Genomic DNA, 10,466 nt, shown 5'->3' on the forward strand with positions numbered 1-10,466 from the left:
CATCATCCCGATGATCAGTGACAACATAAAATCGGCCATCACGGCCTCCAATGGCGTTGTGCCCAGTTGGGGTCACAACGCCAGCAGTCGTCAATTGGGTTACCGGTTCCGCACGAGAAAAATCCAAGTTTTCACCTCTCAGTGCTGTTCCAAGTAGCCGAGCCCCCATCCATAAAACTAAATGGAGACTGGAATATACAGAAACCAATTTCACACTCTGGAGCAATCCTCGAGATCAGTTCACATAATTAAATTACGATCTACTCAGTTGATTAACATGAATAGAGACGGTTGATGGTAGAAATGTGATTAAAAAATAAAAACCATAGCTAATGGACTAAAAGAATAAGTGCTAGAAAAGACCATAAAAGAGGAGACAGGAGATTGCTTGCCTGGATTTCCAGCGTCGGCGATGAGGCAAAGCAGTAAAAACAGTATGGAAGTGGCCATCGTCATCTCAACACGCAGAAGATGGTTTGAGTTATGAAAGTGAGAGAGATGGTTTTTTATCTCATCACCGTGAAGATGGCTGAAGAGGGAAATATATATCACGCACCCTCTCCTTCACGTGGCCGAACAACAAGGTCACGTGACCGATCAACTTTTGATTTTGATTTTTTTTCTTATAACTAGAAAATTTATAGTGATCTAGTGATACTTTATCACTAGAAAAAATAGAAATCAAACGATACGGTATCACTAGAAAAATGATAAGGTATCACTAGAAAAGTATCAAACCTGATAAGGCAAACTTGAGCAAGAGACATGTGCATCAAGCCACATCCCCCCACTCCCCGGGCCCTCCTCTATCTCTCTCTCTCGTCAAGTGCCATCTTTTGCGTTACCTTCACAGAGGAGAGATATTAATTTGGTATTAATTTTTAATCAAAATCAAAATCAAAATCAAACAATTAATATTAATTACATATTTCATTCTTAGAAATGATAGGCCACAAAGATAATCCAATCACTTTCATCTTTCATTGTGAAAAATGTCATTCCATCCACTCATCGTCAAATAGTTAACTCAACAAAGACTAATTAGCACAAAACAATTCCACCTTTCTTGATATTTATGTTTGGGTGGACTTATAAACTGAGAAACGTCCAAACATGTTGGGCATTAATGGTTTGTTTGAGTACTCTTTATTTTTTAAGAATAAATTTTGTAATAATGAATTTTTGGAGAATGTATGATTAAAAAGTTGAAAAAAAAAATTGAATTTATATATAAAATTATTTTATTGAAAAATGTGTAATAGAAAAAAGTTTGAAATAAATAAATTATCTGTCAATGGGAGTTTCATGAGCAAGCTATCGTAAGTAACTAATTGAATAGTGCTACAAGGAGAGTGAGTCTCAACAAGTACAGTTGGCGAATTTCAAGGGATGAGCTTCCTATTGACAACAGACACTATCGCTAACAACCTAGGAAAGGCTTAAAATAATTTTTTTAAAAATGGAAATCATACAAGGGCCGAGTGCTGTATTTGAATAGAAAACTAAAAAGTCTGAATTAAAAAGTAAATCTAACGAATCCGTTTTAAGGAAACTGTATACAACACACGGCTCCTTTCAATACTGCTACTACCTCAACAACTATTTCCTCTAATTTTATTGTTAATGTTTCCTTTCATTATTTTATTTATACAATTCCAACAATATTTCTAATTTCCTTTTTGTATTTTTTTTAACAGTGCCATTGCCATGTATGCGTTGGTGGTTGGCTGTGTTCAAGCCAGAGTAACTAACATTTTTAGATGGGAGAGTAATATCATTTTTACGGGCATAAATCCTTTTTTCTTATTTGTTAATACCCTGTCAATATTATATCAATGAAATAGCTAAACAAAAATAATAGATCTCATAACCCAAGAAACGTCCAAAAAAATTGGGCATAAAAAAAGGGAGTGAATTGTCCAAATGGTCATTGAACTTTATAAAAAAATTTCAAGGGGTCACTGAACTTTAAAAATCACCTAAATAGTTACTGAACTTTGTAAAATGTTTCTACGTGGTCACTGAACTTTGCAAAAGGTTTCCCTGAGATCTTTGAATTCAGTGACCTCTGGAAAACATTTTGCAAAGTTTCAGTGACCCTTGAGAAACCTTTTATAAAGTTCAGTGACTTCGTGAAAACTTTTTGCAAAGTTCAATGACCATGTATAATTCATATATAATTCAATTAAACTTGAAATAATTTATATTCCATATTTATTTCATTATTTGCTTATTATCTTTAAAAAACTATCATATTAATGCATTAAATTATAAACAGTTACACGTATAGGGCTACTATCGATTATATTCACTATAAATAACATTATTCTTCTTGAAAATACTCAATTTTAATCCATATTAAATAAACTTATATATTTTAAATTAATTGATAATTAGACAAATTATGAGAGCTAACAATGCAAGAGAAAAATGAAACTAAAAGGTGAACGTTGGATATATGTACATGTTTAAAGAAAAAATGTTAATGATATTAAAAAGAAAGAAATTACACATGAATTAATCATTATCAAGAACCTTAAGTTTTTCATTTTTTATTTTATTTTTAAATACGTCGATGGTTAGAACTGGTTTGACAGTCAAAATTCACGGCCAGTCTAAGCAAAGAATCTATAATATGCAAAGATTGTATAATTTTATACAACAATTGTTGGCCATTAATTCAGACAGAGACAAAGTGGACAAAGTGGGTTAGTCTAATCAATGTCCATCATTTTCATGCTCATCAAAATCATGAAATACCTAGTGCGATTTCAACGCAACAGTGTTTTATACACTCCTGATTAGCATGATCCGTACATGATTAAATTCCTAATAAGGCCCTTCGCACTAATCCCTAATTCCATCTCTATCCACAACCAAGGGCATACTAATCATAGCAATTGACGTTTTCGTAAAATGATTTAAGAAGGTCATTTATGGTTAAAAAGAAAAAAAGAAAAGAAAAAAAAAAGGCACTCCGATTTATACTGGATCTTAGTTAGTAGAAAACTGACAAAATCAACTAATCATAGCAACTTACCTGAAATCTTAGTTAGTGGAAAACTGAAACTTTATTTTTTTATTTTTAGACCCCGTTTGTTTATCATTTTTGAAAGAATGAGAATGAAAAATATAATCGTTACGGGTCCCATACAAAAGATAGAAATTTAAAATTAATGATTTGATGTAATAGATAACGATGATAAAAAAATGGAAACCAAACAGAGACTTACTTTCATTTACTCTGCTTTTTTTGTTTACAGTAAGGAGCACTGAAGGTTTGAAAAAGAGGTAGCTTTGGGATCTTAACAGTTTAAATAATAAAGGCAGAAATTAGGTTTGACTAAAATTCTGTTTTTCTCGCCCATGTTGTCCCATTCTCATTTTCGAAGAATTTAAAGGAAGTAAATGATACCAATAGCTCCCTTTCCATTTGTGTAAAAATGATTGAAGAAAGGGTACATCATGTTCAGATCAAAAAATTATGTAGACAAACCCAAAATGTCCGATACTATGACAGGGTGATGTGATTATAAAAAAGATCAAATGTTTAGAGAAGTATCCGATTGAATTGAGGTTACTTGAGGCTTCAAACTTCGTGACTATAGACAATGCAATATTTTTACATCTTAAAAAATTCCAACATATGTTATTTCTTTCTTAATTATATCTAATCTTACAATTGAATACATTGTATTAAAGCTAACATATACTATAAATAATAAAAAACTATGTTAACCGCTAAATCAAATGTTCTACTAAAATTAAATCTGTGATGATCAAGAAGAGCGTATTCCCACGTTTCATGCTAGTGGGCTCGACTCGTGAAAAACAATGTGAACTCGATTCGGTCTATTGCTCGTCTCCAAACAAGCTCAAACTGCCATAAACTGAACCAAATTGAGTGAGCTTGGCTCATTTGTTACTCGGGGATAATGATAATCTTGCAATCACGATTTTGTTCTTATTTCTTGATAATTATGTTTGGTGGACATATATGCTGGTCCACCTGGTTCACAACCAAGAAAGGTCCTACACATGTTGGGCATAAAAATAAAAACAAAAATAAAAAAATAAAAAAAATAAAATGGCGGTTTGTTTTTGAAGAAAGAAAAGGATGAGCAGCATTTTCTTGTTTTCTCAGTTGACTAATTCATTTACCATGTCAGAATTCTTAAAATTTACCAACAATTCATCATGAAAATTGTATAAAAGTTCTCTATAAAGAGTATTTCCAAAAATTAAAACATTGATTTTGCTTATATATAGGTGGGTTTCCACCTGCTTACAAAAGTATATATTTAAATTAGTTCTTTTTATTAAACTAATTTTCAATCCAAAATAGGAATCATTTGCAACAATAAACGAGCGTTTTAGACAATTTACATTCTGAAAATTATTAAATTGCTCAAATAATTCTTACGTGTCAAATTCCAATGGATTCTGTGAAGAAATTACATTAATCTCAATACAGAAAAAAAATTTGGATGTGTATTATTTTAGGATCAAAATATTGAAAAATACTGCATAATTAGATTCATAGATAATTACTGCTAATCAGTTTATTATCTTTTGAAAAATACTGCTAATCAGTTTATTACAACTAATGTTTCCCAAAACACTCATAGAATGCCATGATTTCCACTATAATCGAAATTTCATCTTTGCAAGTATCTCGTCTCGGCTAAAATATTTTCGATGGGAGATTGAGAAAAAGAGACGTCAAACGGTAAAAATTAGAGATGTCTAATTAGTTGGTTAGTGACTCAAGGAGATGGCGGCTTCAAATACGATATGAGGAAAAATTATTGTTATACTTTATTATTATTATTATTATTATTATTATTATTATTATTATTATTATTATTATTATTATTATTATTTTGGGTATAGTATGAAGGGTGCAACAGTTTTTTGGAGGAAAGGATGAAATTAAAAATAAGAAAAACAAAGCATATTTGAAAAGTACCTTAAAATTTTCCTCTAAGAATAAAGTCTTCTAGATAACATTAAAATAATTCCTCTATGAATTATTTAAAATTTCAGCATCATCCTCGAGCTCGTTAGAAATTTCAAATGAGTCCCAATTTGATTTTATGGCACTAATGTTAGGCGATTTCATTTATGGTAGACTCTGATTAGCAGATATTACAATTCGTTTCTGTAATTAAAGAGACTTAAATGACATTCCCTCAATATTTAATTTTTATTTATACATTATACCACAAAGATAAAGCCACTTTGATAGAAAAATGTTGACAGATGTTTCGATAAAATGAGTGTTGACAATATATGATTGGATAGAAAAAAGCTTATTATAATTTAAACTGTCCAATAATATGGTACCATGTGGCATTATGTCAAAGATTACGTCCACCATTAGGTTTCTATAGCATGGTTCGGATTTAAATTCTTGTTTTGTGTTCTTCGTCGACTAAGAGTCGATCTGTATCGACTGACTCTTAGAAGGTGTTAACGACTGTCATTAAGAGTCAATTGATTAACGGACGATCTTTTAACATTTGGTTGGTTAATTGATTGATTGGCTCTGAATGTGCATATATATATATATATATATATATATATATTTTTTTTTTCATAAGAAAAGTGACAATTCATGTATGCTATTCTTTTATATTTTTGCCGAACAAATTGGAAATGTGTGGTGACTATTCAAGTGCACTATTTTGGGGCACGAGTTGAATAACTAATATATATACAATTCTCAAATATACCTATGCAGAATTCGTATTTGAACTCTGCATGATTTTGTAAGGAGGGATCCATTGAATTTCATGAAGGTTTTCAAGATTTTGAGAGCACGGCTCCTCCTTTTTTTGGTTCTTTATTTTATTTTATTTTTCCCAAGAGTTTCTTTCAGTTTAGATTTTAATCATTTATGAGTATATATGAGCTATTATAGTTGTAACCGAAGTTTTTACCATATAAAATACAGTTTGTTTCACTGTTCTGAGCTTTTTATTGAACAGCCAATTAGTGAACTAGCTCAATTACGAAAAGTATTGATAATTCGATATTATAATTTATTTTGTTGAGATTCTCATCAATGTAAAAACTCTTCTATAAATATGTTTTCGTAAATCTAGAGTGGAGTTCTATGGTTCACCCTGTTTACAACGGGAATTACTAGACTCAAGAGTACGTAACTCTATAGGACTAGAATTTCTCACTAGGGCACTAACTGATGTCTCCGACGCTACTAACCCAGCAAGAACAAATTTTTTCTATGTTTTCAGCTAGTCACTGACAAGAATTTTATTTATCTAAAAGAAGTATAGTATCATATCATATGACAAAATTTGTTGTTTCATTTTTCAGAAACTTTTTCGACGAAAGGACAGGGATCTTCCTGTAACTGGAAGATTAGCAGCTGCTGCTTGTGCTGCCATGGCTTCAACTTTAGTAAGTTACAAAAGAAATAGAGACACTGAAAACTTGGTCTTGTTATATTACTCTTAGTATGTGGCATCCATGCTAATGTGTTTATCATAGTTTATTTTCATGATGTGAGTTTTTCAATTAGTACCAAGTACTTAAGTGCTGCTAGAGGCCCATGGGAAATTCTTGCGAACACAAAGCAAGAATTTGACGTCCACAATTTTATTCGGGATCACAAAAACCAAGTTTATTTTACTTTCGACAAGTGTTTATATCTTCTGATATTTTGTCTGTATAGATTACATATCCTCTAGATGTCTAAAGATTAATTGGCTGTTGAAGCTGGATATAAAACAATGACAGAGGTAAAGCTATTTGATTTATGTTAATTTCGGGCACATGGGCATTCTACATTTGATAATGAGTTATATGCATCCTTCTCAGGTGGCCTTGAACAAGTTGAGAGAGGAAGGAGTTGCGTCCTTTTATATTGGTCTAGCACCTTCTCCCATTGGAATCGCTCCATCTATTGCAGTCAATTTTTGCGTTTTTGACTTGTGAGATTACTCTTTTAGCAATTTACCCAATTAATTGCTATTTAAGTTTGAATAAGAGAACGTATGGCTAAGCTTTAAAAAGAAGTATTTGTTTGTTACCAAATATGCTATTCTTACAAAATAAATAACTATTTCTCACATTGACCATAAAAATATTGTTTATCTCAACACGTCTTTACTTAAAAGGCTTCTTTTTTCTTAAGTTTAGCCAAACATGCTCCAAGTCCAACGTAACTCTAACCCTGAATCTGTTTTATAATACTAAGCCCGTTAACTATTTCATCAATTTCACGTTTCTCAAAGTAGAATCGGAAGAAGTAAAAAAAGGTAAACATAAAGCAATGGATACAAAGCATCAGGAGCGGACCCAAGGGGGTCCTGCAGGGTCAAGTGACCCCCAAATTCTGAAATTAACCTCCCTTTTTTTGTGGATAAGTCATGTTTGATATCGATTGAAATCTAAATTAAAGTTAATAATTTATTTTAATAACATATTTCCATGAAATCCTTAACTTTTATCAAAATTTACTAAAAATTTGACTTTTATCCTCACCAAACGGGGGCAAAATCACAATAAATTTGAATTTTTTTTTTATTTTCTCTTACTCTATTTTACTCTCCTTCACACCATTTAACAAAACTTTAACTCTTCTAATTTTTTAAAATTTTTCTACAAATTATCACATATATTACAAATTTTTACTTTTCAGTCAAATTTTCAATTAACTAGGATCTAAATTTGCATTTTCTCCTATCCTATTTGTGTACATAAAATGTGTCTGAACTCATTATATCTAATTTAACTTATAATTAACGAATTTTATTTATTTGATTGAATATTGATTATATGTTTTTCCTTTTGGTCATTTGAATTGATTAAAGTATTAAATACACTATAAAATTTTTAAGAATAAATATAAATTTTCTTGTGAAGAGCAAAATATTAATAAAATAATTGTTCGAAATCAAATGAATGAAAATTATGAGCAAAATATTAATGAAGATTTATATTTTAAATGTAAATTTGCATTTTCTCGGTTCAAGTATAAATCATTCAAAAATTAATAACAAAATATTCGATTGGTGCAAAGTTTGATTATGCTCCCTAACTAAAAATTTCAACGCCCGCCGCCCCTGCAAGGCATGAAAATAGACAAGTACATAATTCAGTTTAAGGGGAGCTGGGGAGTGACTGAAAGATATCTCATAAGAGATACTTAAGTGCTTGTTTGTTCTCTATTATTTGTGAGTAATGTATTATGAAATAGTAATTTATGTTGAAATGTGTGGTTAGAAAAGAAGGAAAAGATTTTGATTTATGTGTAATATTATTTTAATAAAGAATGTGTGGTTCAAAATAGGTACTGTAGAAAAAATAATATTGTAGAATGTAGAAGAATGATAGACAAACAAAGCCTAAAACATGAGCACCTGAACAAGTTTACACAATACAGCAATAAACACACTCTTATTATAAGCTTTCATTGCGACTTGCATCAGATCAGCACAAAGGCAGTTGGAGATAATGATACTGTTACAGTTTTCCCTTTCCATCTAAGTCTTGTTAGTTGTATATAGTCACAGAATATGATATAATTAAATGAAATTGAAATCTTGCTAATCATTCACTAAACAATGCGATTTAGGTATTGTGTCTCGTGATGGCTGGCTGGGATTGTCTAGGGGTTTTGTGCCATATGCATTAAAAACTCTACCAAACAGCAGGTTTATGTCTCTTACTTTTACATCCTCTGTTTACGAATCCCTCTTCCCATTTTTTGGAATTCTTTCCTTTCCTTCTCTGTTTGAAGGTTCTTTTTAAGTTTAGAATTTTTGTGGTTCATAATTCCTTCTTCATTTTCTTCGCAACATAAGGCTTACAACCTTCGACTTTGTCAAGCATTTGATCGCAACCAATGAGAAAGAATTTCAAAAAATCCTGGAGGAGAATCGTAAGAAACAAGATATCACACATTTTTGCAATCCCCGCTTGTATTTATTTTGTATGAAATGTGGGAATGAGTTTTTGTTAGTCATTCCAGGGCTTGGCTTTAAATTTTCTAAAACAATATGGTGTAGTGGAAGAGTAATTAGTTCGATTCATCATTGCATATCTTTACATATGCACTCTAAAACGTACAAAGATTAATATAAAAGAGCATTATACGAAATAATATGTTTGTATTTTCTTTTGGCCATTCCTATAAAAATGAATGCAAAAGAATAACTTCACTACGTTTAATATAAAATAGCATTACATTAAACGACAGATAAGATTTAACATCTTTTTATTTTTAATTACGTTCAATGCCTTCTATCGAGTATGCTTGCTATATGTCTAACTTTACCCTTTAATTAATCATACTTGAACTCCTAATCGTGGTGGTAAGATTTCATATGAAATGTTTTAATAAAACCATAAATAAACATCTATGTGTAGTGGTGGCAAAAGAGCCCGTCAACTCAAGGTCGCTCGTGACTTGAATTGAAAAATGAGATTTGATCGAGTCCAAGGGCAGTGTGCTAGCCGCATGAGCACAAATATAGGCCGGCCTGTATGCGGGCTTGTATGGCCCTTCTTGTATAATTAATTTTTTTAGTTTATAAATTTACGACCTTTGTGAAATTTAACAACTTGCATAATTTATTTTGTAGTCTGTAAATTTATGATTAATTTTTCGTCTATTCGAGTAAAAAACAAAAAAAATAAAAAAGCGCTAATAACTAATTAAAAGCGCACATGGGCTCTCTGCTGAAATATGTTTGTGGACCCCCGTAAAACGTAAATCCTTTGACCTGATTAAATTTCTTATCTTTGTTCGAGACTCATTTTTACGTTAAAATGAATTTTACGATTGTTATTTTTCGGAGAATGCGTGGTTAAAAAATAAGAAAAAGTTAGGATTTACATGTAAATTATTTTATTGATAAAATATGTGGTTAAAAATAAGTATGAAAAAAATGAATTATTGGATAATGGGGATCAAACCGGGGTTAGAATGCGAATTTTAATTATGTTGATAGAATAAGGATAGTCTCATTTAAGTTGGAATTTGGCAAACAATCCCTTTCATCGGTATGTTATTTTCAACGATTTCTTTAATTTTTCTATTCAATTAAAGAGGCGTAAATAACATTCCCTCAATAATTACTTTTTATTTCTGCTTCATAATATAATCTCCTTCATTATGTTATTTTCAACCATCACATGCAATATGTAAATTCCATTTTGAGTTACCGGAGCTTCAACAGTCAATGTACAGTGGTTAACAATCTTAATTTCACGTTTTGAGTTCAATGATGTGTTCTGAGACAAATTCGTACGAGAAATATTATAGTTCAATATCTTCAATTTTTTATTTTTTTTTCCAGAAAAGCTTTAAATTACAACGGAAATTTTAAAACCTTATCTTTTCATCATTTCAAGGTTAAATTGCGTGTTCTTTGTGCCGTTGGAAAGATTATTGAAAGGGATTTCTGAAAACACCTACTACTACTACTGTGTTGGGG

At 30.9% G+C, this 10,466-nt stretch overlaps 1 pseudogene; it reads left to right on the forward strand.

The window, feature by feature from the left end:
• Window positions 1-2,575: 2,575 nt before the first annotated feature.
• LOC111400087 overlaps window positions 2,576-10,466 on the forward strand; it is a 61,255-nt pseudogene continuing 53,364 nt past the window's right edge.

The sequence above is a fragment of the Olea europaea genome, chromosome 9, assembly GCF_002742605.1.
Source record: "Olea europaea var. sylvestris chromosome 9, O_europaea_v1, whole genome shotgun sequence".
NCBI classification, from domain to species: Eukaryota; Viridiplantae; Streptophyta; class Magnoliopsida; order Lamiales; family Oleaceae; genus Olea; species Olea europaea.